Consider the following 27,047-nt stretch of genomic DNA (forward strand, 5'->3'; position numbering starts at 1 on the left):
CGAAATTAGTATACCCCCCCCCCCCCCCCATAACTAACAAAATTTTGTTGAATGATATAATTTCATTCTACACACCAAATTTCTGTGCCAAGTTGTTGAAAGTCGTAACAGTAACCGCATGTAAAATTTCAGCCGAATCGGACAAAAATTGACGGTTTATATGGGTGCTATATCAGGTTATAGACCGATTTGGAGCGTGCTTGACACATTCATTGGAAACCATAATAAAATACTACATACTTAATTTCAGCCAAATCGGGAGATCGGTTTATATGGGAGCTATATCAGGTTGTAGACCGATTTGGACTGTACTCGATACAGTTAGATCGACTCGGAACGTCGAGACGATCAATAATATAAATACTTTATGCAGTTTTAGATGAATATTTCGAGGTGTTACAAACGGAATGACTATATTAGTGTACTTCCATCCTTTGGTGATAGGTAGAAAAAAGGGAACAGTTTAGTTTTTAATCCACCAATTCATGTTTTGAACACAATTGCGACGCGACAAACAGTCTCTATTTGATACACTAGTATCAAATCTATAGTTATTTAGACTGAATTAGTTGTCATTGTCTATATATATGGGTATAGCATTCGAATTTTGGATGAAACCATTCTTGTCGAGGTATGAGACAGGCTAGTACAAAACCTGATCTTAACGTTGGAACTATATAGCGATCATCAGTCTTGGAAGGCACCATTATCTAATTATTGATTTCACATTCTATTGCCTTGACTATATGATTCCGAATAAGCTTGATAATGAAGACGTCAATCCTTATAGTATTAGCTTTGTTATATAATATCGTAGTCGATGCAAGCTTTTTATAGTTATTTGATCCTGATCTAAAAGAAGAGGCACAAGGACGCAGGCAATTCCTTTCCAATTTAAGCATTCGTTCCATGTCGGATGCTGATATAGTAAACGATATTGGACAACTATATGTCAAAGTAGAACCTTCAAGGGTCTGGCACGGGATAGCTGTGAGCACCACACAGGCTGGAACATTGAACTCCAATTTGTGCTCATTGCTGTCACGAAAAGCTTAGCTGCGAGCGTCCATAGGTTCCGGATAGTGAAATTCTCCATACGGAGTAGTTGCAACGGCAGTCGCGTACAATTTGCGGTATCGAGCGGAGAGTCTCAGTGAGAGGTCGTGTGGCACCGGCTCTTGCACAAATTCTGAGTGCCTTCCATGCTTGATATGACAAGGCGAGTTATTGGCGCCTTTAAATAACCAATAGCCTCCCTGTTCCCGCGGTGGTCGGTCCTTTGGACCTACAGGAGCTTGACGAGGATCGCCACCTCCACATGAAAATGTGGCTAGAACAACAACAACAACAATAGGGGTTGTACACTATGATCTATATATCTAGAGTAAAACAAACATCCGTAATTGAAAAATGCCCATCTCGCCTTTTCTAATTGGATATTTACGTGTTTGTCGAAGTATAAAAATTTATCCATACTTATTCCCAAGTATCTTACGACCTCCTTATTGGGCATCTGTTCATTATTCGGGGAGCATATAGCAAATAGTTTTCAATGCTTTAGTAAATTGTGATTGCCTTTGCCGACTGGGGGACGAAATAAAATAGTTTCGCATTTGTCGCGTACCTACTAACCATATTTAATTTATGCTGAAGATGACATGAAATTTTTGAACACTGTCGACGTGATAAACGATTATGTCGTCTGCAAACCCTATGGATTTCCCTATTTTTCCAAGTAGATCAAAAATAAATATGTTAAAAAAGGTTGGAGCACACACTGCGCCTTGCTGAATCCCTTTTACCATGTAATACTCATGAGCACTGAGATCGTCAAGGCTGCTGATGGAAAAATGTCTTTCGCTGATCATGTCACATATAAAAACAAGTAAAAGCGTGCTAAGTTCGGCCGGGCCGAATCTTATATACCCTCCACCATGGATCGCGTTTGTCATGTTCTTTTCCCGGCATCTCTTCTTAGGAAAAAAAGGATATAAGAAAAGAGTTGCTCTGCTATTAAAACGATATCAAGATATGGTCCGGTTCGGACCACAATTAAATTATATGTTGGAGACCTGTGTAAAATTTCAGCCAATTCGTATAAGAATTGCGCCCATTGGGGCTCACGAAGTAAAATAGAGAGAACGATTTATATGGGATCTGTATCGGGCTATAGACCGATTCAGACCATAATAAACACGTTTGTTGATGGTCATGAGAGGATCCATCGTACAAAATTTCAGGCATATCGGATAATAATTGCGACCTCTAGATGCTCAAAAAGTCAAGATCCCAGATCGGTCTATATGGCAGCTATATCAGGTTATGAACCGATTTGAACCTTATTTGACACAGTTGTTGAAAGTAAAAATAAAATACGTCATGCAAAATTTCAGCCAAATCGGATAGGAATTGCGCCCTCTAGAAGCTCAAGAAGTCAAATCCCCAGATCTGTTTATATGACTGCTATATCAGGTTATGGACCGATTTCAACCATACTTGGCACAGTTGTTGGACATCATAACGAAATACTTCGTGCAAAAATTCATTCAAATCGGATAAGAATTGTGCCCTCTAGAGCCTCAAAAAGTCAAGACCCAAGATCGGTTTATATGGCAGCTATATCAGGTTATGGACCGATTTAAACCATACTTGGCACAGTTGTTGGGTATCATAACAAAACACGTCGTGCAAAATTTCATTTCAATCGGATAAGAATTGCGCCCTCAATAGGCTCAAGAAGTCAAGACCCAAGATCGGTTTATATGGCAGCTATATCAGGTTATGAACCGATTTGAATCATACTTAACACAGTTGTTGGATATAATAACAAAACACGTCGTGCAAAATTTCATTTCAATCGGATAAGAATTGCGCACTCTAGAGGCTCAAGAAGTCAAGACCCAAGATCGGTTTATATGGCAGCTATATCAAAACATGGACCGATATGGCCCATTTACAATACCAACCGACCTACACTAATAAGAAGTATTTGTGCAAAATTTCAAGCGGCTAGCTTTACTCCTTCGGAAGTTAGCGTGCTTTCGACAGACAGACGGACGGACGGACGGACGGACAGACGGACGGACATGGCTAGATCGACATAAAATTTCACGACGATCAAGAATATATATACTTTATGGGGTCTCAGATGAATATTTCGAGTAGTTACAAACAGAATGACGAAATTAGTATACCCCCCATCTTATGGTGGAGGGTATAAAATGCGCTAGTTCTCGTACTGAATTTCAACCAAATTTGGTTTCGAATACTGGGGACAACGCACAGTGGGAGAAAATCGAAAAAACTACTAAAATATATGCCGTGTGAGAACGGGTTAGGATATCTCTTTGAATTGCAGTGGTTATAGGTGAGGTGTTGGCAAGGTCGTGTGCAAAATTTCAAGTCTCTACCTTATTTCACCGAGACCTTCTTCGTATTTTGCAATTTACGAAGGCATTTGTGGTTAAATTTTCATTTTTAATGAACAAATTCTAAGAAAAAATTGTGAATTGTGCAGATTAAAGTGTCCTTAAAAAACCAAAACTATGCTCAGCACGATTTTTTTGCAAAAATCCGCAAAATACCCATTTCGGGAAAAGATGGTTTCAAAATTGGCATCTTTTTGTAAATTTTCTGTGGAGGCTACAAATACATTAGGTGAAAAAAGTTTTTTGCATAGGTTTGGATGACGCTTAAAGTAAAAAAAAATAATCCCAAACGGTGGATCTGGGCTTTGGAATCCAAGAACTAGGTGATATACATATGTATTACGAAATATATATATCACCCGTTTGAGTTGACATATCTTATTTAAATTTCACTTAAATCGCATCTACAATATGTCCACTTCACAAAAAAAAAATTAAGTTATTTTTTTTTAAAGACCAATCAATGAAAATACTTGTTTTGACCAAAAAATGCTTAAAATACAATTTTTAAATTTTTTTGATTTGTATAACTTTTAACTGAATAACCAGTTGTGGACACTTGTCGCGGCAAATTCGTTGTAAATTTTGTCACAAATACAAATCTTATATATATAAATCGACTTGTGTTTGTTTGTTTGTATGTTTGTTTGTGCGTTCCTTATAGTCTCAAAACCGACTGAACCGATTTTCTTGAAATTTTCACAAATGGTGTATAATGATCCCGTGGTGAAAATAGGGTACTACAACGCCAGATCTCGGTGATGGGTGGTGCGATTTAAGCGCAATTTTGTGTGCTCTTTTAAAGTAACCTAAAAATAAAAATTTTGTATCCAAATTTCGGATAGGGTAACTAGGGGGGATACCCCCACATAAAACCTACCAAATATGTAAATAGACCAATCATGACAATATAGGACCCAAATGAATGGTATTTAAGAGTAGAAAATGTACCTGCTATCCAATTGTCGGACTAAGTTTTTGGGGAACCACCCAAAAACACCCCTAAATCGGACATATTTAGTATCCAAATGTGGGACTAAGTTTCTATGGGTGCAACCCTTCCGCAAAACACCTCCCAAACAGGACTCATTTACTGATCATGGCAATATGGGGCTCAAATAAAAGGTATTTAAGTGTAGAATACAATTCCGATATCCAAATGTGGGAATACGTGTATCCCCTTCTAAAAACAATCCCAAAGAGGACAAATTTACTATAATATCAATATGGGGCTCAAATGAAAGATCTTTGGGAGTAAAGCACGAATCTGATATCAATATTCGGGAAAAAGTGTGTATGGGGCCCCATCCCCATAACACCACCCATAAAGGACGTATTGCTGACCAATAAGAAGTATTTTAGAGCAGAACACGAATCTGATATATTTTCAGGTCCAAGTCACTGAACGGCCGCCCCATACCCCAAAACATCATGTCATCATGTCATGTTTGCCGATTATTGAAATATGGGACTCAAATGAAAGGTTTTGGGAGAAGACCACGAATCTGATATTTACATTCGGAACCAATTCCCTCGGGGACGTCCCACCCCCATAACAACGGCCAAATAGGACGTATTTGCTCACTATGACAATTTTCGGTCTTAAAGGGATCTCGATATTGATAGTTTTTAGGGCCCATACGCTAAACCGGAGGTTTAGAGGTATATGTGAAAGGTATTTGAGGTTTGAAAACGAATTTGATATCCAATTTTGAGGCCAATGGCAATATGGGGTTCAAATAAATGATATTTGAGAGTAGAGCACGATGCTGATATATTTTCAAGGCTAAGTGTTTGGGGGACCACCCCACTCCCCAAAACACCCCTAAATCGGGCATATTTTCCAACCACGTCAATATGGGGCTCAAAAGAAATGTATTAGGGGTCTACCCCTTTCCTAAAACACCCCACAAACTTCTTGAGCCCCTACAAGGCGCAATTCCTATCTGAATGGACTGAAATATTACTCAATGACTTCTACAATGTTCAGCTTTCAATTCATTTATTGTTCGAATTGGACTATAACTTGATATAGCTCCAATACCATAACAGTTCTTGTTCACTATTCTTTGCTTGCCTTAAAAGATACACCCCGCAAATAACTCGACAAATGCTATCCATGTTGGAGGGTATATAAGATTCGGCCCTGCCGAACTTAACTCACTCTTATTTGTTTTACAGTACAATACTTTTACATCAGAAACCTGAACGAACGAGCTTAAAAGTTTCAAATGTTTATGGAAATAATTGAGGCACTCCAACAAATAACGGGAAAAAAAACATAGTACACGTAGATAAAAAACAAGTAAAGGTGTGCTAAGTTCGGCCGGACTGAATCTTATATACCCTCCACCATGGATCGCATTTGTCGAGCTCTTTCCACGGTATCTCTTTTTAGGCAAACAAAGGATAAAATAATTTTGAATATTGGAGACCATAGTAGAAGTCATTGTGTAAAATTTCAGCCAAATCAAGTAAGAATTGCGCAATTAAGGGGCTGAAGAAGTAAATTAGAGATATCGGTTTATAGGGGAGCTGTACTAGGCTATAAACCGATTCATACCATATTCGAAACGTATGTTAAAGGTCATGGGAGTAGCCGTTGTACAAAATTAGAGCAAAATCGGATAATTCTTGCGCTTCTAAGGGGCTCAAGCAGTCAAGACCCCAGATCGGTTTATATGGCAGCTATATCAGGTTATGTGCCGATTTGGACTATTCTTAGCACAGTTGTTGAATGTCATAACAAAACACCTCATGCAAAATTTCAGCTAAATCGGATAATAAGTGCGTCCTCTAGTGGCTCAAGAAGTCAAGACCCCAGATCGCTTTATATGGCAGCTATATCAGGTTATGCACTGATTTGAACTATTTTTAACACAGTTGCTGGAAGTCATAATAAAACAATTCATGCAAAATTTCAGCCAAATCGGATAAGAATTGTGCCCTCTAGCGGCTCAAGAAGTCAAGATTCCAGATCGGTTTATATGGCAGCTATATCAAAACGTGGACCGATATAGCCCATTTACAATCTCAACCGACCTACACTAATAAGAAGTATTCGTGCAACATTTCAAGCGGCTAGCTTTACTCCTTCGAAAGTTAACGTGCTTTTGACAGACAGACGGACGGATATGGCTAGTTCGACAAAAAATGTAATAACGATCAAGAATATATATACTTTATGGGGTCTTAGAAGAACATTTTCGAGGAGTTACAAACAGAATGAAGTAGGGTACACAACCGCATTTTATTTTGTCCGACAGTGTATATCCAAATAGGGGAGGCCACTGTGGTGCCAAGTTTAACATGTTCACAAATGATGCCGAACGGCTGGGTTGAAATCCCGGCATAAACATCAGAAAAAAGTTTCAGCAGTGGATTTCCCCTTACTAATGCTGTAATCATTTGTAAAGTATCCAGTCGTATTATAACTTCACTACCAAGTTTCTCGCTATGCGGCTTGTTGCAATTCACACAAGCATTTTGTGAAGTACGTAATCTAATGTGAATTAAGGCGGTAACCAACGCCTGTTATTAAATTTTAAACAGGCGAACAAGCAAAAAATTATTTTCTAGCCTTTCGATCCTCCCTAATATAACAAAAAAATGTGTCTGTGCATGTTACTTTTATTATTATTAATATATAATTCTGATTGTTTTAGTATCTCATTTTAATGCATTAAGCACGCGTGCGCTATACACATGTTGTATTATTTGTTATTCATATAAAAACAAATTTAAAATGTTAGCTGATGCTCCAACAAGAATCTAACTACACAAATGTTTGCACTATGTAGATTTTTTTAGTGTATATGCACTTAGAATGAGTTTATGCACATTAAAATGATGTCGATGATGCTCTTTCGAAAATAGATTTATGACGCAATGATGCTTACCTACCACAATTCTATCGGCTGATTCTCCCCACTATGTTTATGCTGAATCTGCAAAGAGAGGCGAATGAAGAAAATGAATAAAATTAAATGTGAATTGTAACACTTAAGTCAATATCAACATAGAAAACGTGTGTAAATTTCTGTTTTAAAAACTTCTGCATGACACATACTAGATCTAGAAAACGAATGGAATATTTTTGGCAAACTATACTATAACACAATATTTAAGTACTTGCACATTCGTATTTTGCACTTTTAAAAATACTATGAATTCAAAAGTCAAAATTCCCATTTCATCGACTAAATTTAGTTTTATTGTGTTCTGTGAATGGACTAAAATAAATGTAGAGAATGCAATATTTCTCAGTATCTATATTTGAATTTAATATTTATTGTCGCATTCATAATTTAACGGGAGAAAAGAAAAACAAGTAAAAGCGTGCTAAGTTCGGCCGGGCCGAATCTTATATACCCTCCACCATGGATCGCATTTGTCGAGTTCTTTTCCCGGCATCTCTTCTTAGGCAAAAAAGGATATAAGAAAAGAGTTGCTCTGCTATTAAAACGATATCAAGATATGGTCCGGTTCGGACCAAAATTAAATTATATGTTGGAGACCTGTGTAAAATTTCAGCCAATTCGTATAAAAATTGCGCCCATTGGGGCTCACGAAGTAAAAAAAAAATTCATTCAAATCGGATAAGAATTGTGCCCTCTAGAGGCTCAAGAAGTCAAGACCCAAGATCGGTTTATATGGCAGCTATATCAGGTTATGGACCGATTTGAACCATACTTGGCACAGTTGTTGGATATCATAACAGAACACGTCGTGCAAAATTTCATTCCAATCGAATACGAATTGCGTCCTCTAGAGGCTCAAGAAGTCAAGACCCAAGATCGGTTTATATGGCAGCTATATCAGGTTATGAACCGATTTGAACCATACTTAGCACAGTTGTTGGATATAGTAACAAAACACGTCGTGCAAAATTTCATTTCAATCGGATAAGAATTGCGCACTCTAGAGGCTCAAGAAGTCAAGACCCCTATATCACGTTATGGACCGATTTGAACCATACTTGGCACAGTTATTATACCCTCCACCATAAGATGGGGGGTATACTAATTTCGTCATTCTGTTTGTAACTACTCGAAATATTCGTCTGAGACCCTATAAAGTATATATATTCTTGATCGTCATGACATTTTATGTCGATCTAGCCATGTCCATCCGTCTGTCCGTCCGTCCGTTCGTCCGTCCGTCTGTCTGTCGAAAGCACGCTAACTTCCGAAGGAGTTTAGCTAGCCGCTTGAAATTTTGCACAAATACTTCTCATTAGTGTAGGTCGGTTGGTATTGTAAATGGGCCATATCGGTCCATGTTTTGATATAGCTGCCATATAAACTGATCTTGGGTCTTGACTTGTTGAGCCTCTAGCGTGCGCAATTCTTATCCGATCAGAATGAAATTTTGCACGACGTGTTTTGTTATGATATCCAACAACTGTGCCAAGTATGGTTCAAATTGGTTCATAGCCTGATATAGCTGTCATATAAACCGATCTTGGGTCTTGACTTCTTGACCCCTAGAAGTCGCAATTATTATCCGATATGCCTAAAATTTTGTACGACGGATCCTCTCATGACCATCAACAAACGTGTTTATTATGGTCTGAATCGCTCTATAGCCCGATACAGATCCCATAAAAATCGTTCTCTCTATTTACTTCGTGAGCCCCAATGGGCGCAATTCTTATACGGATTGGCTGAAATTTTACACAGGTCTCCAACATATAATTTAATAGTGGTTCGAACCGGACCATATCTTGATATCGTTTAATAGCAGAGCAACTCTTTTCTTATATCCTTTTTTGCCTAAGAAGAGATGCCGGGAAAAGAACTCGACAAATGCGATCCATGGTGGAGGGTATATAAGATTCGGCCCGGCCGAACTTAGCACGCTTTTACTTGTTGGATATCATAACAAAACACGTCGTGCACAATTTCATTCCAATCGGATAAGAATTGCGCACTCTAGAGGCTCAAGAAGTCAAGACCCAAGATCGGTTAATATGGGAGCTATATCAGGTTATAGACCGATTTGAACCATACTTGGCACATTTGTTGGATATCATAGCAAAACACGTCGTGCAAAATTTCATTCCAATCGGATAAGAATTGCGCACTCTAGAGGCTCAAGAAGTCAAGACCCAAGATCGGTTTATATGGCAGCTATATCAAAACATGGACCGATATGGCCCAGTAACAATACCAACCGACCTACACTAATAAGAAGTATTTGTGCAAAATTTCAAGCGGCTAGCTTTACTCCTTCGGAAGTTAGCGTGCTTTCGACAGACAGACGGACGGACGGACAGACGGACGGACGGACATGGCTAGATCGACATAAAATGTCACGACGATCAAGAATATATATACTTTATGGGGTCTCAGACGAATATTTCGAGTAGTTACAAACAGAATGACGAAATTTGTATACCCCCCATCTTATGGTGGAGGGTATAACAAGTAAAAGCGTGCTAAGTTCGGCCGGGCCAAATCTTATATACCCTTCACCGTGGATCTGATTTGTCGAGTTATTTTCCCGGCATCTCTTCTTAGGCAAAAAAGTATATAAGAAAAGATTTGCTCTGCTATTAGGGCGATATCACGATGATTATGTTGGAGACTTGAGTAAAATGTCAGCCAATTCAAATAAGGATTGCGCCCATTGGGGGCTCAAGAAGTAAAATAGAGAAATCGATTTATATGGGAGCTGTATCAGGCTTTAGACCGATTCAGACCATAATAAACTCGTATGTTGATGGTCATGAGAGGATCAGTCGTACAAAATTTCAGGCAAATCGGGTACTAAGTGCGACCTCTAAAGGCTCAAGAAGTCAAGATCCCAGATCGGTTTGTATGGAAGCTATGTCAGTTTATGAACCGATTTGAACCATACTTGTCACAGTTGTTGGATATCATAACAAAATACTTTGCGCAAAAATTCATTCAAATTGCGCCCTCTAAAGGCTCAAGAAGTCAAAACCCAAGATCAGTTTATATGACAGCTTAATCAGGTTATGAACCGCTTTGAACCATACTTTGCACAGTTGTTGGAAATCATAACAAAACACGTTGTGCAGAATTTCATTCCAATCGCATAAGAATTGCGCACTCTAGAGACTCAAGGAGTCAAGACCCAAGATCGGTTTATATGGCAGCTATATCAAAACATGGATCGATATGGCCCATTTACAATCCCAACCGACCTAGATAAATAAAAAGTATTTGTGAAAAATTTCAAGCGGCTAGCTTTACTTGGGAATGTTCACATCCGCTAAATCAGACAGGTTCTCAAAGAAATAGGAAAGTGTTGTGTAGTCTCTTCTTCCACGACGTCCTTACAGCTTCACCAAAAGTTGTTTTTAGTAACCTTTAGTCTGTCAGCATGTTTTCCGATCAGACAGTGACCTGTCATGACGGATACAATGACTGAGACGTCTGTTCTAGCCAGCGACAGCAATGCGGTAGACCTCTTTATGTCTAGATTTGGCCACATAATTGTGAAATGTTCACAACCCTCGTTTTGTGGCAATCTATCATTCGATGCCCTTCGGGCCTGATCTTGAAGATGAATATTGAACTCTTCAGCTATCTCGTTGAGAGATCTGCGACAGTCGAGTGCGGTTTTTGTGTTCAGAAATTCATTCTCCAGAGATTTGATGGCTGCCTGGCTGCCTTTTTCCCATTCCCCTCTCCTTTAATTGCAAATATCTCCGCTTGATACACACTACAGTGGTCGGGTTACCTTCTCGAAATGACCAGTTCTAGTTCTTTAGAGTATACCTCAAAATTCACCTGGTTGTCTAGTTTGGAACCATCAGTATAGAAGTCTGCCATTACTAGGGATATCATAGTTCTAATCCATTCTATCAGGAAAAGATGTACAGTACTTTTTATCAAAAAGCGGCTCAGGTAGGTTGTAATCCACACTACCTGGAACATCGGACATTGTATCAAGGATAACACAGATTCCGTAGCTGGCGCATGATCAAAGAGAATGCTCCCTTAGCCTCACAGCAGTGGTCGCAGCAATTTGTTTAGCCACAATGTCCAGAGGCATTAAGTGTAGCATAACATTCAGTACATCAGATGACGTCGTCTTCAGTGTTGCTGTTATGCGCAAACAAGCCATCCGTTGAATCCGGAAGAGTATTCAACAGGAGGTGGATTTTTAAAGCACCATCCACCAGATTACGAGTACAACCCCATATAGCATTTTAGGTCTGCCAACTGCAATATACTCAGTGCATTGCACGCCGTTTAAACCCCCAACTTTTGCCAATGGCTCTCTTGCAGGTATATAGGACAAGAGTTGCCTTTCTTGACCTTTACAAAATGTTGGATGTATAGTTCAATTTCCTATCCAGCAAAACACCCAGGTTTTTTGCTCTTTCTGTAAATGAAACCTTCTCTCTCCCAAGGAGACAGGTGACGCTGTGGGTAGCTTTTATCTTCTGCTGAAAAGAACAACTTTCATCTAAGCCGGATTTACGCCAAGTCCACATCAGATAGCCTACTTCGCCGTCGTGTGTCGAGCTTCCTGAGTAAGTAAGATATTTATAAACCTACGGCTGCTTCATGATTGACGCCGGTTTTATATTATTGAAAACACCTTCAATTTTAAGAAATGCTATCATTGTATATTCCTTGACAGCGAGAGAATCCTCTATGTAACCGACTAGGTCGTGAAGGGCTGTTTCAGTGGACTTGCCCTTATTATATGCATGTTGTTGCCGAGACAGGCGATCTCCAGGGATCTTTGCTCTAAGATATTTTTCTATCAAACTCTCCAGGGTCTTTAGCATAATGGATGATAGGACGAAAAATTTTCGCCTATGTGTGGTGTTTTCCTGCTTTTGGAATGAAAATGACCTTTGTGTCCCTCCGTCCCACAGGTATATACGACATGCTGATACAATCAGAGTACATCTCCCTTGGCCAAGGAGCCAGTCTGTTGGACACAGCTTGTAATTCAACCGTTGATACATCATCAGGGCCTAGCGACTCAAAAGAGTCGAAACTTTTTATAGCCCAACGGATTTTCGACTCAAACACAATTTCCCTAATAACCTCCGACGTTTGCATACAAGACAACCTGTTCTGGTGCCACATTGTACCGGAAAATCACGAGCAGTTCTGTATCAACGAGCAGTTCTAGTTTTTCTTTACTAGACAATGTCCATGCATTCTCTGACTTCTGAATATATCCCACCGTAATAGGTCTCAAGGATAGGATCTTCCTTGGTATACAGGCCTCAGGTCCGCTGTGATCAGCTTGACCCTTGTGTCTATGTCTTCCGCAGTTTCCCCTTTCTTTTCTGGTATAGAAGGGATAGTCTGTTTAGCCGAGGGACCACTTCTGCAGTATTTTCTCCAATGCCGAAACTAATATAACGATGATCAAAGAAGATGTGGTTATCCAACACTTTCCCGTCACATTTCCTTCCGCTTATATCCTCCGATACAAGGGTAACATCTAGTGCCTCTCGTCTATTCCTGGTAATAGAGGTCGGTTTATTCCCATTATTACAAATCACCAGATTGCAATTTATAGTATATTCGATAAGCAGGTCATCTATCAGAACTTCCCCATATCGGTAATGTGCATTAGCACCACTTCCCACAAAGAGGCTCTCTTTCCCTGCAGAAGCGGCTTTAACCAGCAACTTAAGGCTTGATGGGGGCATCTCCGAATCGTGTGTCATCTATTGGATCGCCAGCCAGTAATGAGGCCTATTAATTTTAAGGCTGGCTGCTACGGAATCTTTAGTGGTTCACGATGGAAGAAGAAAACCATTTGGACTACTCTTTCCGTACCCTTGAGAAGTTTAAATCACGGAATTCTTAATCCACGAACCATTTCTCCACACACCCAGGTTTCCTGGCTAAGAACCACGCAAAATCCTCCTGCCATCAGATGAACCGCCGAAGCGGCCTTATTATGGTGAAAATTTATCTGCGGAAGCCATACCATAGTCAGGATTTAGAGTTTTCACCACTGTTAGCCTCGTCTTCTGGGTCTGCCAGGAGTTTATCGTCTCAAGATTCGTTCGATCTTGTCATGACGAGTCTCCTTACGCATCCAGAAGCAGTTGAGTAAGCATTGAAGACACTTTTCCTCAGGACACTTGACACTTGCGGTGAGAACGATTCTTCCATAGATGCTTTACAAGCTGTTGCTGTGGTAGTTCCGTCCTTCCCCGCTGGCGCTTACCTTGAGCCCAATCCCACACAGGGCTTGTCTTGTCCCATCTCGACGTCTTTCACTTTACTCCTGCAATCCGCCTGACTTTAGAGGTGTGGTCGATAGTTCTTCAGATTATCTTCCTTCTTGACTAAATCCTGTGTCGTCACAGACTGGAAGAGGTGCAGGCTTATCCGCAAGGACATAGAAGTATACAGATGACAACCCATTGACTCTCCCACTCCAATTGTTCTTAGGTATGCAGCCCTGTTCCGCTCCCTTGTCGACAAATACCATCACCAAGCTGTCCTTGAAGACATAAGCAAAGGCCCTTGGACCTATATTACAATTTTTCACCTTAGTATTTTTGGGCGTGAGATGCTCCCCAGGCGACCGCAGAATTTTGGTGGGCATCGGTGCTGTGTCCAAGTCCAGAGGTGCAGCCTTTGGTGTGGGTGTAGGTCGTTCAGCGAATCTCCAATTCCAATTAATGGAGCCTCTCTTCTTATCAATGACAGCTATAGGATCTTTCGCGCCAAGCCTCTCAATAAACAGCATAGCGACGAGCATTTTAGTATTCCAACCTCTTAAATAGTGTACTGGTTTGCCAGAGAAGGCCGATGGTCGAGGCAAATTACAGGCATGTCGGAATAGCAATAGAACAAATTCAACCGCACGTTTTTATAAAGATCCACCATTGGTTTATATGGGAGCTGTATCAGTTTACGGACCGATTTAAACCATTATTGGTTCAGATGTTAGAGGTTATAGTAGAAATCGACGTTCAAAATTTCAGTCAAATCGGATAAGAATTGCACTCTCTATATGCTCAAGCAGACCTAAAAGGGAGTAGGTCTAGAATAGACTCCAAAGACCCAACAGCTGTAGTGGTGGCATCAAGCCGTAGGATGTCTCCAGCTACTGAGACCTCGATAGGCGGCTGTGCCAGCTCCACTTGTCGACAAACGACTGGTCTGCAGGAGATTTTGGCGAAGATACTTGGTTCGATTCATGATGGCATACCGAATCTATATTTTATCTTCGCATGTCTATAATTTGCGTAGGCTTTTGGATTTCTCTGGCAAACTAATACGCTCTTTGTGGGCTTTTAATAACAATAAAAGTCGCATTCCTCTCAGGTTTATCACAGCACAGACTATCCCAAAAGCTACACGTCTAAATCCCCAAAATAACTAAAGCGAACAACAGTAAGAATAGCTTAGTGATGATTGTTGTCAACAAAGAAGAAGAACAGGGCTGCATACCTAGGAACGATGTAGTGATATTATTAATGGACTGTCATCTGTATACTCCGACGTCCTTGTGGTTTTTCCTGGGCCTCTTCCAGTTTGTGACGATGCAGGTTGGTGTCGGGGCCGATCCAGCGTTGATCCGCGAAGACAATTAGCTTGCCTGGATACGTGGATACCAAGCGTGGCATAGATCCTGACTCTGTACTTATGAATTTAAGGGACTGTATTAATAATATTTCAACCATTGGTAGATTGGAGTCTGACGGCAATCGTAGATCTCAACCAGCCTGAAGGAGTTGTATTCTATGGATTCAACAAGTTGAAGCTGAAGGTCTAAAAAACCGAAAGGGTTGGGGAATCAAGAGAAAAATCGGTGATTGTTGCTGAAATCTTGTCTGAGGAACTATCAACTACATTTCCAAAGTCTGGCGGATTGCAGGAGACTGAAAATTCCCCCCGTCACGATCAAAATAGGAAGGAAAGGCGGCGAATTGGAACGCGACATCCTCTGTGTGTGTGGGTCATACGGTTGGATTTGGCTCAGGGCGTGCGGCAGCGGAAAAGGACAGAACTCAAAAACGTACTTCGACAGCTGCAGCTGGTGAAGCATCTATGGAGGAATCGTCCACATCGCACGTGATTAGTGTCCTGAGGAAGAGTGGTTCCACGGCTTTCTCAACTGCATGTGGATGTTTAAGGAAATTAATAATGACAAGATCGAACGAATGTTGTGAGGATGAATTCCTGGCGGACTCGGAAAATGAGGCTAGGCTAAGGAAAATCCTATCCTCGAAACCTATTCAGAAGTAAGAGATTGTATGGACAATGTATACTGAGCAAACACTAGAATTACTCGTTAATACACATTTTCCCCGAAACTCTCCAACGGACAGTGTGGCGCCAGAAGAAGTTCCCACTAATATGTATTTGTTGCAGTTTATTGAGAAAATTGTCTCTGAGACGATACAATTTTTGCAAGGACCTAATGTTGTATCAACGGTTGAATTACAAGCTGTACTCGTATCCCATAGACTGACAACTTCGCTACATACCCTCCACAACGCATCGCATTTTTCAAGTTATTTGCCCGGTATCTCTTTATACACTTAAAGAATTTTTTTAGTAAACGAGCAACATTAATTAAAATTGCAGTAGAAAGTCTGTTAAAAGTGGGACAGCAGTTTTTTTTTTGCTAAAAGCGTTAAAAGTTAAAAAAAAGTATAAAAATTTCAAATCATTTTATTTCTCATCCTATGTTTCAATTTTACAAGCATATACCGTACAACTTTTTCAGTTTTCTACAATTTGGTACTATTTGAACGAATTTAAATACCAGCAGACGAAATAATTAATACTACTAACGGATTCGCACAGCGAAAAATTTACGAAGTTTGGATGAAGCTGAAATGATCTGGTTTGTAAAATTTCAAGTGTGAACAATAAAGCTTAAATTGAAATGCATTAAAATCGTTTGTTCTGGCTGAAATGTTAGGGTATAATACAATAGACCGTACGAATAGACCCTTTGAACCGAAGCCATGGGCAATATTTACAAGAAGCTATTTTTTTAAAATAAATGGCAAAAAACCAATTTTGAGTTTTTTTTATTGGATTAAAAAACTATCCTTGAAAACCATTTTTTAAAAATTATGTTAATCTAGTCACAAAAAGGCTGTATTTTAATTTAAACTTGAATCGCACCATGCCACATCTTCCTCAATGAAATATTCGTGGGCATATTTGCCTTTGCAACTAGAAGCAATTTCATGGTAGGTTGGGATTATGTAGCAGTCTGCCATCAGGCTCATGTAGACGTTTTCGTCTCTACCGTTGCACCTACCAGATGGCTTTAAAATGCCTAATAATTTGCGAATTTTGACATCCGCTAAATCAGACAAGTTCTCAAAGAAATTAGAACCTAAAGTGGAACTCCTTCTGACTGCCAGTGCGGTACGCACAGCCTACTTTAGTCTCTTGTTTTTCGATCCTGCCATGACGGACACAATGACTGAGACGTCTGTTCTAGCCAGTGACAGCAAAGCGGTAGACCTCTTCAAGCCTAGATTAGGCCACATAAATTTGGAATGCTCACAGGCCTCTCTTTGTGGCCACCTATCATTTGTTGCCCTTCGGCCTGACCCTGAAGACTAAGCTTACATGTCGCTAGAGGCATATCCACAGATTCCAGTTCCCCTAGAATGTGTTAAGTAGTTCCTAGTCTTGCAAGCTCGTCCGCTTACAATTTCCTGGGATTCTTACGGTCGTGTTGATTCCTAGAAACTCCATCTCCTTCTGGATTGACATCGGTTTTACATTATTGAAGGCATCTTCAATGTTAAAAAATGCTATCATTGTACAGCGAGAGAAACCTCTGTGTAGCAGACTATGTCGTGAAGGGCTGCTTCAGTGGATTTGCCCATAATATATGCATGTTCTTGTCGAGACAAGCGATCTCCAGGGATCTTTGCCCTAAGGTAGGTTTCTATCAACATCTCAAGAGTATTCAGCCTAAAGGATGACAGCCTAATAGGACGAACATTTGTTGGCTTCGTGTAGTAAGGTTTTCCTCCTTTCAGAATGAAAATGACCTTCGTGTATCTCCATCTCGCAGGCTTATATACCATGCTGATACAGGCAAAGTATATCTCCCTAAGCTAAGGAACCAGTCTATCAGTCACAGCTTGTAATTTAACCAGTGATACATCATCAGAGCAACTTAAAGAAGTCGAAACTTTCTATCGCCCAAAGGATTTTCGGCTCAGACACAATTTCCCTAATAACCTCCGACGAATGCAAACCCGTGACAACCTCTTCTGGCGCCCCCTCGTCCGTTAGAGAGTTACCCGGGAAATGTGTATCAGCGAGTAGTTCTAGTGTTTCCTCCCTAGACATTGTCCATACATTCTCTTACTTCTGAATATACTCCACCGTAATAGGTCTCGTGGACAGAATCTTCCTTAGCCTAGAGGCCTCAGATGTATCCTCTACGGAGCTGCAGAATTCTACCCAGGATTTGTTCCGAGCCTTTCTCAGCTCGCCCTTACATTTTCATAGCTCAGCCTTATAGATGTCCCAATCGTGTGGTGCTCTTGTGGGCTTCGCCTTTATTAAGAGTTTTCTGCAGTCCTTCCCTAGACCAACCAGCTCTGGGGTCCACCATGGCTATCGCTATTTGCCCCTTGGCTTGGCACTAGGGCGCTTACATCTTCCGATAAAAAGGTAATATCTAGTACCTCCTGCCTGTTCCTGGTAATAAAGGTGATAAACTTTATTATAAATCGCCAGTTTGCAACTGATAAGCAGCTCACCCCGTTCCTTCATATCCGAATTTCCCCATATCTGGTGATTTGCATTAGCATCACTTCCTACAATGAAGAGCCTCATTCCCTGCATATTTAATGCAATAGAAAAATTGTTCGTAGTGTATTCCAAATAAGCGGCCCTAATCGATCCAAATATACAAACAAACAACAAAGAGTTGATTTAATGGTAAACTCTAAATCATCAGATTCGTTGTAGAAAATCGCACAACAGAGAAAACACAGCATTTTCCCCTCGTGCATTATATACAAAAATGCTCCAAGAAACTCGAAAAGCGGATGTGCCGAAACTTAAAAATAGTTTGAGGAAAATTCATTCGCATCTAAATTTAGTTGTAAATGTTGTCTGTTTGTAGAAAGAGCACATCAACCACCTGACGGAATACACGGCATACATTGGCCACAAGCATTTTATATGCCATGTACGATGTAAGATGAACAGCGTCGAAATCGTCAGAAATACACACAACAACAACTTGTTTCGTTTCAGTTCATGACGTTAATTCTGATGGCGATGAAGATTATGATGATGCTGACGCTGACGCTGACTATGATGGCGGTGGTCACTTCATCACCACATCGAAATGCATCTGGGTGATATGAATACATTTGCATATGGCCACATAAGTTCGAAGTCATAAAAAACACAACCATAATTTGTTTATACAACACCAAGAATGTAGAGCCAGATTAATGTGCCCTTCTTAGGGGAAGTAGGATTCTGGCTTTTTCTCAGTATATCGCATTATCGTTTGCCATCAGTTTGAACGAAAACAAGCAAAAGCGTGCTAAATTTGGCCGGGCCGAATCTTATATACCCTGCACCATAGATCGCATTTGTCAAGTTCTTCGCCCCCATATCTCTTTATATAGGGCTAAGAGTTGCTATGCTATTGGAGCTATATCGTATAAGAATTGTGCCCTCTATAGGTCCAAGTATTGTAATCGGGAGATCGGTTTATATGACAGCTATATCAGGTTATGAACTGATTTAAACCATACTAAGCACAGTTATTGGAAGACATAACAAAGCACCTCACGCAAAATTTCAGCCAAATCGGATAAAAATTCCGCCCTCTAGTGGATCAAGAAGTCAATATCCAGGATCGGTTTATATGGCAGCTATATCAAAACATGGACTGATATGGCCCATTTACAAACCCAACCGATTTACACTAATATGAAGTATTTGCGAAAAAGTTTGAAGCGCCTAGCTTTATTCTTTGCTTCGAAGGTTAGCGTGCTTTCGACATACAGAGCTAACGGATGGACGGACGGACATGGCTAGATCGACTTAAAATGTCATGACGATCAAGAATATTTATCCTTTATGGGGTCTTTGACGAATATTTCGAGGTGTTACAAACGGAATGACGAAATTTGTATGCCCCCATCCTATGGTGGAGGGTATAAAAAAAAAAAAAAAAACAAATTTGTATGAACCGCATATAAAATAAGACTTTCTCCGCACTGCTTAAAATTCAAGGGCTACTATTACCTACTAATTTTAGAAAATTGTTTTGTTTTGGAAAACATGAATGTATTTCACTACATACGATGCTTAGGGACATACGTATTCAAATCAGCATTTCAAGCTTTTAAGAGTTATATTAAACAAGTAAGAGTGAATTAAGTACGATCCGGCCGAATCTAATATACCCTCCACCATGGATCGCATGTGATAAATTCTTTGAATGACTTTTTCAAATATATTAGAGCTATATCAAGATAAAGACCGATCCATACGGTACGGTCAGTCATGGAAAATTCCAAAAACCTGCAAAATTGCAGGCAAATCGAGTAATAATTGCGCTCTCCAGAGGCTTAGAAGCAACATTGGGAACATTTAGAAGCTCAAGAAGTCATATCGGAAGATCGGTTTACATGATTTAGACCATATTTGGCACAGTTGTCAAATGGCCCATTAACAATTCCAACCGACCTACACTAATAAGTAGTAGTTGTGCAAAATATCAAGAGCTTAGCTTTCAACTTTTGAAAGTAAGCGTGCACTCGACAGAGAGACAGATAGACATACAGACGGACGGACACGGCTAGAACGACTCAGATAAGATCAAGAATATACATATATACTTCATGGGGACAAATATTTCAAGGTTTCACAAACGGAATGACGAAATCAGTATACCAACATCCTATCGTGGATGTTACCCCATCGAGATTTGAGCCAATTCGTTTAAGACACATACATAACGACGGAAACCTATTTCCCTCATCTCTGATCAATATTTGAACAATTCCATGGCTCCTTTCAGTGCCGAAAAACGTTTACCATGTGATCTGACCGAATATGGACATAGTTATAGCAAGGTATATTTAGTGTTTCAGCATAGAAGATCTCATCGGTGACATCGTAGATGAGGAGAATTAAGCGTGGACGATTCGCACCTTCCAGCCGTTTAAATCGCCCAAACCAGACGGGATAATCCCTGCGCTACTGCAGGAGTTCCTGGGGTCACTCTGCCATAACTGGAACGGATTTTTAGGGCAAGCCTGACAAGGGAGGTCAGTGTGGTATTTATCCCCATGCCGGTATAAATAAGCCACATTACTGCAAAGAATTAAAGGCCAATCAGTCTGTCATAGTTTTTTCTTAAAACACTGAAAAACTGATTGACCTGATGGTAAGGGAGGAAGTGAATCCGAAGAATATCAGTGGGGCACAACATGCAGACCTCAAGGGGAGGTCGGTCGAATCGATCCAACATGAAGTGGTACGAGATGTCTCTCCGGCAGAGGAAGTACACGATGGCGGCCTTCCTCGATATTGAGGGAGCATTAAATAACGTGAAGATGGGGTCAATAGTCGGTGCCGTAGACCGCATGGGGATCCACCCGAGTGTCTCTAGGTGGACTGATAATATGCTTCGCGGCAATATTATTGATGTGGAGTTGAGAGAAAGCGTGATCAGAAGGCGGGGAACACTTCAAGGAGATGTGTTTTCGCCGATTCTCTGGAAACTGGTGATAAAATAAGTACTATTGCATCTCAACGGATATGGCATGGAACAAATAACATATGCGAACGACGTCGTCCAGCTGATTCGAGGCAGATTTCTATCGACGATCATCGAGATTATGGAAACGTCACTGTGGAGGCTATAGAGATGGGCTACGTGAAATGGGTTGATGACGAGCCCAAGAAGACGGAGTTGACCCTCTTCACTCGGAGATATGAGACACCGGATTTCAGATTCTCGTGTTTGGACGGGATCACTCTGCATTTGTCAAAGAAGGCGAAATACCTAGGACTAGACTAGAAACTGTCCTGGAAAAGGAATGCGGAGAATGTGCTCACATATGGAGCACTGGTAGGTTGGAAGGCTGTGGAGAAGTGTACACGGATCAAGGCGCTTCGAAAAGTACAGAGACTGGCCTGCGTCGAGATCACGGGAGCGTTAAGATCCACACTGAAGCGGGTCTGGAGGCAATATTCAGTTTACAACCTGTTGAGGTATATACAGAGATGTTGTTTCGCATTCGCTTTCCCGGAAAGTAGAAATGGGAAGCGTCCCAGTCTGGGACGGGACTGGGATTTTACTCGGTATATATGTTAGTTAGATTGCCTGATGAGTGCACGATCTTTCAGGCAGAGGTCTTAAACGTTATGTTGGGCGCGAAGTAGATCTGGAGGATGGACCGGCACCTTCGAAACTCAGGATGATGTATGTGATCAGTATGGCGGCGCTGTGATCGGTATGGCGGCAACTCAAGGACTATGAGGTCAAAGTGTGCGACGGAGGGTTTTGGGGCGCAGAAAAGGCTCCTGGCTTATGACGTTGTGTTGGCTTGATTTCGCGGACACATTGGTGTTCTGGGGAATGGGAAGTTGGACGAGTATGCCAGGAGGCTCATATGTCTTCTGTCATAGTAGAGGAGTTGTCCAGTTGGGAGGCGGTGGCAAGGTGGAAGATTGTGGTTCGTTATTGGATTGCCAAGACACTTTGGCTAGCGGTTGCCCGGAAGAGAACGAGGGAGTTGCTTAAGTGGTCACTGAGTATGATTACAGGTGTCATAACCGGACACTGTGCAATAGGCCATATGGCCGCGGGCATAGGAGTCCCGCACTACGACTACTGTGCACAATATTTTGATGAGGAAGAGGAGACGATCGAACACCTGCTCTGCTCAAGCCCGGGTATACAGGGGCATAGGCTTTCCATCGTATGGAGGCTGTGTCTCTAAGGAGTCTTCTCAGATTCGAGGATAAGACATGTTTGATTCCCCTTCGGACGGAGCGGAGGGCAGTGTATCATCATGATTTTTCACCAGGTCTTGCTTTTTCCCTTTTCTTCTTTTTCTTGCTAGGGTGTCACAATGATACGGACTGGCCTCCGAATGAACACATCTTTCGGGGTGGGCTACCCATTCAATCTAAACCTTAAACTAGTGTTTCAGCTGATATATGAAATTCAACTTGGCTTAAGCAATAACAACATTTTGGATTCCTGTAAGAACCATAAGGTTCATTGCTGTAGATCAGGCGTGCACAAAGCTAAAATTTTCATTACGATAGCGTTGATGCTCAATCCACACGTATTCTTATTATTATTATACACATGCATGAGTGTACGCATACTTTTCAACGTTGGACAAGAAAGGAAAAGTTTTCATTTTCTTATTTTTATGCCAGGTGCATTTATAAGGTGACCGCTTCGGCGAATTGCTTCAACAAATGATCTTTTTTGGGAACTAAATATGTCAACATTTGTAACAGGGCGAAAAAAATTCGATTCGCCTTGACATTTGAAATTTTCGGCAAATTTGCTTCGACCAATCAGGCAAGAAGAAAGAAATTTTTTATTTTTTGGGTGTCAAGCAAGAAAAAATATATTTAAAAATTTTTCAAATCCCCAGAAGCTTTACCCACAAAACCACCAAGATGGCAGGTTTAAATAGTTTTCACGAGGTTATTGCAGCGGGAAAATAGCTACCTTTGAACTTCCACGGTATACCATGGTAGTTCTAGCTCAATTCCTATTGGGCTGAAATTGGTTCCAATTTCATAGACGTGTTTCTCGATTAAAACCAGGGACCACACATGACATGAGTCATGCTCTTGGATATTTGCGTGATTTACAGTTCAATTGCAAATTCAAGACTTTAACGTCGCGCTGGACACATAGCGGAATTAAGCATTAGAGACGGTTGAGCACGTTTTGTGGCACTGCCTGAAACTGCGGGGGTAGGTGCAGGATTATAACTAAACGAACAGCAATTTTCCTGTGTAAATTATTTTCAATCTCATAGTCCTTTCGACATTCTTGATTACAAAAAGGGCTTGAAATGGCAGATTGAAGAGAACTTCTCCAACCCACCTGGCCCCCATTATTTTCATGCATTTTGGCTCTTTATCAAAAGTCATTTTCGTTCCGTCAAATACAGTTGAACCCCGATTATCCAGGCCTCAATTAACCGGTTGTCCCTGTTAACCGGCATGCTGTGATTTTGGTTTTGGACCTCTATTAACCGTGCTTACCACTACTTTTATCATGTGCACTTCGCACATGATAAAGGGTGATTTTTTTGAGGTTAGGATTTTCATGCATTAGTATTTGACAGATCACGTGGGATTTCAGACATGGTGTCAAAGAGAAAGATGCTCAGTATGCTTTGACATTTCATCATGAATAGACTTACTAACGAGCAATGCTTGCAAATCATTGAATTTTATTACCAAAATCAGTTTTCGGTTCGAAATGTGTTCAAATTTTGACAAATTTTGTTCAGCGACGAGGCTCATTTCTGGTTGAATGGCTACGTAAATAAGCAAAATTGCCGCATTTGGAGTGAAGAGCAACCAGAAGCCGTTCAAGAACTGCCCATGCATCCCGAAAAATGCACTGTTTGGTGTGGTTTGTACGCTGGTGGAATCATTGGACCGTATTTTTTCAAAGATGCTGTTGGACGCAACGTTACGGTGAATGAACACATTTCGAACCGAACACTGATTTTGGTAATAAAATTCAATGATTTGCAAGCGTTGCTCGTTAGTAAGTCTATTCATGATGAAATGTCAAAGCATACTGAGCATCTTTCTCTTTGACACCATGTCTGAAATCCCACGTGATCTGTCAAATACTAATGCATGAAAATCCTAACCTCAAAAAAATCACCCTTTAAAAGTAAAATTCTGGGATTCTCCTTTTTATTTTGAGCTAAAGTTCATCTGTCCGAATGTAATTGGAAAATGGCAGGTCAAGGTCTTTGTTCGAAAATGGCTCCAACAATAAAAGAGAAAAGAAGAGATCGAGAAATTCTTTCAATTCAGAAACAATTAGAACTGATAAAAGATCACAGTATATATACATCTCTGTTGGTTTGTAATCAGAAAAATATGATGTAGCCAAACAAACGTTACATAATAATACAAATGGCTAATAGAAGCGAAGAATACGAGCAATTGGGAATATCAAAGAATCAGACGAAGGACCCAGAAATTCCGCATAAGATTAAGCAATAGAGGTATACAGTGTTATATTCGAATTTTTGAAAACAAAATTAGTCCACAAAATTTCAAAGCTATATTTGCCCAGGTTCACACATAAAAAAACATACATAATGAAATTTAAAAAAAAAACTCTATTAATCGCGTTTTCGCTTTTCCGTGCTAAGCTTGGTCCCGATCGAACCGGATAATCGAGGTTCAAGGGTAATTTTAATTTTAGTCACGGAAAGAGTTAAAACAAGTAAAAGCGTGCTAAGTTCGGCCGGGCCGATTCTTATATACCCTCCACCATGGATCGCATTTGTCGAGTTCTTTTCCCGGCATCTCTTCTTAGGCAAAAAAAGGATATAAGAAAAGATTTGCTCTGCTATTAGAGCGATATCAAGATATGGTCCGGTTTGGACCACAATTAAATTATATGTTGAAGACCTGTGTAAAATGTCAGCCAATTCGAATAAGAATTGCACCCTTTGTGGGCTCAAGAAGTAAAATGGAGAGATCGATTTATATGGGAGCTGTATCGGCCTAAAGACCGATTCAGACCATAATAAACACGTATGCTAATGGTCATGAGAGAATCCGTCGTACAAAATTTCAGGCAAATCGGATAATAATTGCGACCTCTAGAGGCTCAAGAAGTCAAGTTCCCAGATCGGTTTATATGGCAGCTATATCAGGTTATGAACCGATTTGAACCTTATTTGACATAGTTGTTGAAAGTAACAATAAAAAACGTCTTGCGAAATTTCAGCCAAATCGGATAGAAATTGAGCCCTCTAGAAGCTCAAGAAGTCAAGTCCCCAGATCTGTTTATATGACAGCTATATCAGGTTATGAACCGATTTGAACCATATTTGGCACAGTTGTTGGATATCATAACAAAGAACTACGTGCCAAAATTCATTAAAATTCGATAAGAATTGCGAAGTAAAGACCCAAGATCGGTTTATATGACAGCTACATAAGGTTATGGACCAATTTGAACCATACTTGGCACAGTTGTTGGATATCGTAACAAAACACGTCGTGCAAAATTCCAATCGGATAAGAATTGCGCACTCTAGAGGCTCAAGAAGTCAAGACCCCAGATCGGTTTATATGGCAGCTATATCAGGTTGTGAACTGATTTGAACCATACTTGGCACAGTTGTTGAATATAATAACAAAACACGTCGTGCAAAATTGCATTCCAATCGGATAAGAATTGCGCACCCTAGAGGCTCAAGAAGTCAAGACCCAAGATCGGTTTATATGGCAGCTTTATCAGGTTATAAACCGATTTGAACCATACTTGGCACAGTTTTTGGATATCATAACAAAACACGTCGTGCAAAATTTCATCCCAATCGGATAAGAATTGCGCACTCTAGAGGCTCAAAAAGTCAAGACCCAAGATCGGTTTATATGGCAGCTATATCAACACATGGACCGATATGGCCCATTTACAATACCAACCGACCAACACTAATAAGAAGTATTTGTGCAAAATTTTAAGCGGCTAGCTTTATTCCTTCGGAAGTTAGCGTGCTTTCGACAGACAGACGGACGGACGGACGGACATAAAATTTCACGACGATCAAGAATATATATACTTCATGGGGTCTCAGACGAATATTTCCAGTAATTAGAATCAGAATGACGAAATTAGTATACCCCCCATCTTATGGTGGAGGGTATAAAAATGTAAAGAGCATAAATCACACATACAATCTCATTTTTATACCCTCCACCATAGGATGGGGGTATACTAATTTCGTCATTCTATTTGTAACTACTCGAAATATTCGTCTGAGACCCCATTAAGTATATATATTCTTGAGCGACATTTTATGTCGATCTAGCCATGTCCGTCCGTCTGTCCGTTCGTCCGTATGTCTGTCGAAAGCACGCTAACATTCGAAGGAGTAAAGCTAGCCGCTTGAAATTTTGCACAAATACTTCTTATTAGTGTAGGTCGGTTGGTATTGTAAATGGGTTATATCGGTCCATGTTTTGATATAGCTGCGATATAAACCAATCTTGGTTCTTGACTTCTTGAGCATCTAGAGTGCGCAATTCTTATCCGATTGGAATTTTGTACGACGTGTTTTGTTACGATATCCAACAACTGTGTCGAGTATGGTTCAAATCGGTCCATAACCTGATATAGCTGCCATATAAACCGATCTTGGGTCTTGGCTTCTTGAGCCTCTACAGTGCGCAATTCTTATCCGATTGGAATGAAATTTTCTACGACGTATTTTGTTATGATTTTCAACAACTGTGCCAAGTATGGTTCAAATCGGTCCATATTTTGATATAGCTGCCATATAAACCAATCTTGGGTCTTGACTTCTTGAGCCTCTAGAGAGCGCAATTCTTATCCGATTGGAATGAAATTTGGCACGACGTGTTTCGTTATAATATCCAACAACTGTCTCGAGTATGG

General features: G+C 40.4%; 1 protein-coding gene across 11 annotated transcripts in view; it reads right to left on the reverse strand.

Moving 5' to 3' along the window:
• LOC106089736 (potassium voltage-gated channel protein Shab) overlaps nucleotides 1-27,047 on the reverse strand; it is a 666,380-nt gene that overhangs the window by 460,034 nt on the left and 179,299 nt on the right. For all 11 annotated transcript variants that reach the window (XR_009396471.1, XM_059360498.1, XM_059360497.1 and 8 more), the window contains exon 3: nucleotides 7,332-7,375. The gene's annotated coding sequence lies outside the window, so the exon portion shown is untranslated. The remainder of the gene's footprint in view (nucleotides 1-7,331; nucleotides 7,376-27,047) is intronic.

This window comes from Stomoxys calcitrans, chromosome 1 (genome assembly GCF_963082655.1).
Source record: "Stomoxys calcitrans chromosome 1, idStoCalc2.1, whole genome shotgun sequence".
Classification (NCBI taxonomy): Eukaryota; Metazoa; Arthropoda; class Insecta; order Diptera; family Muscidae; genus Stomoxys; species Stomoxys calcitrans.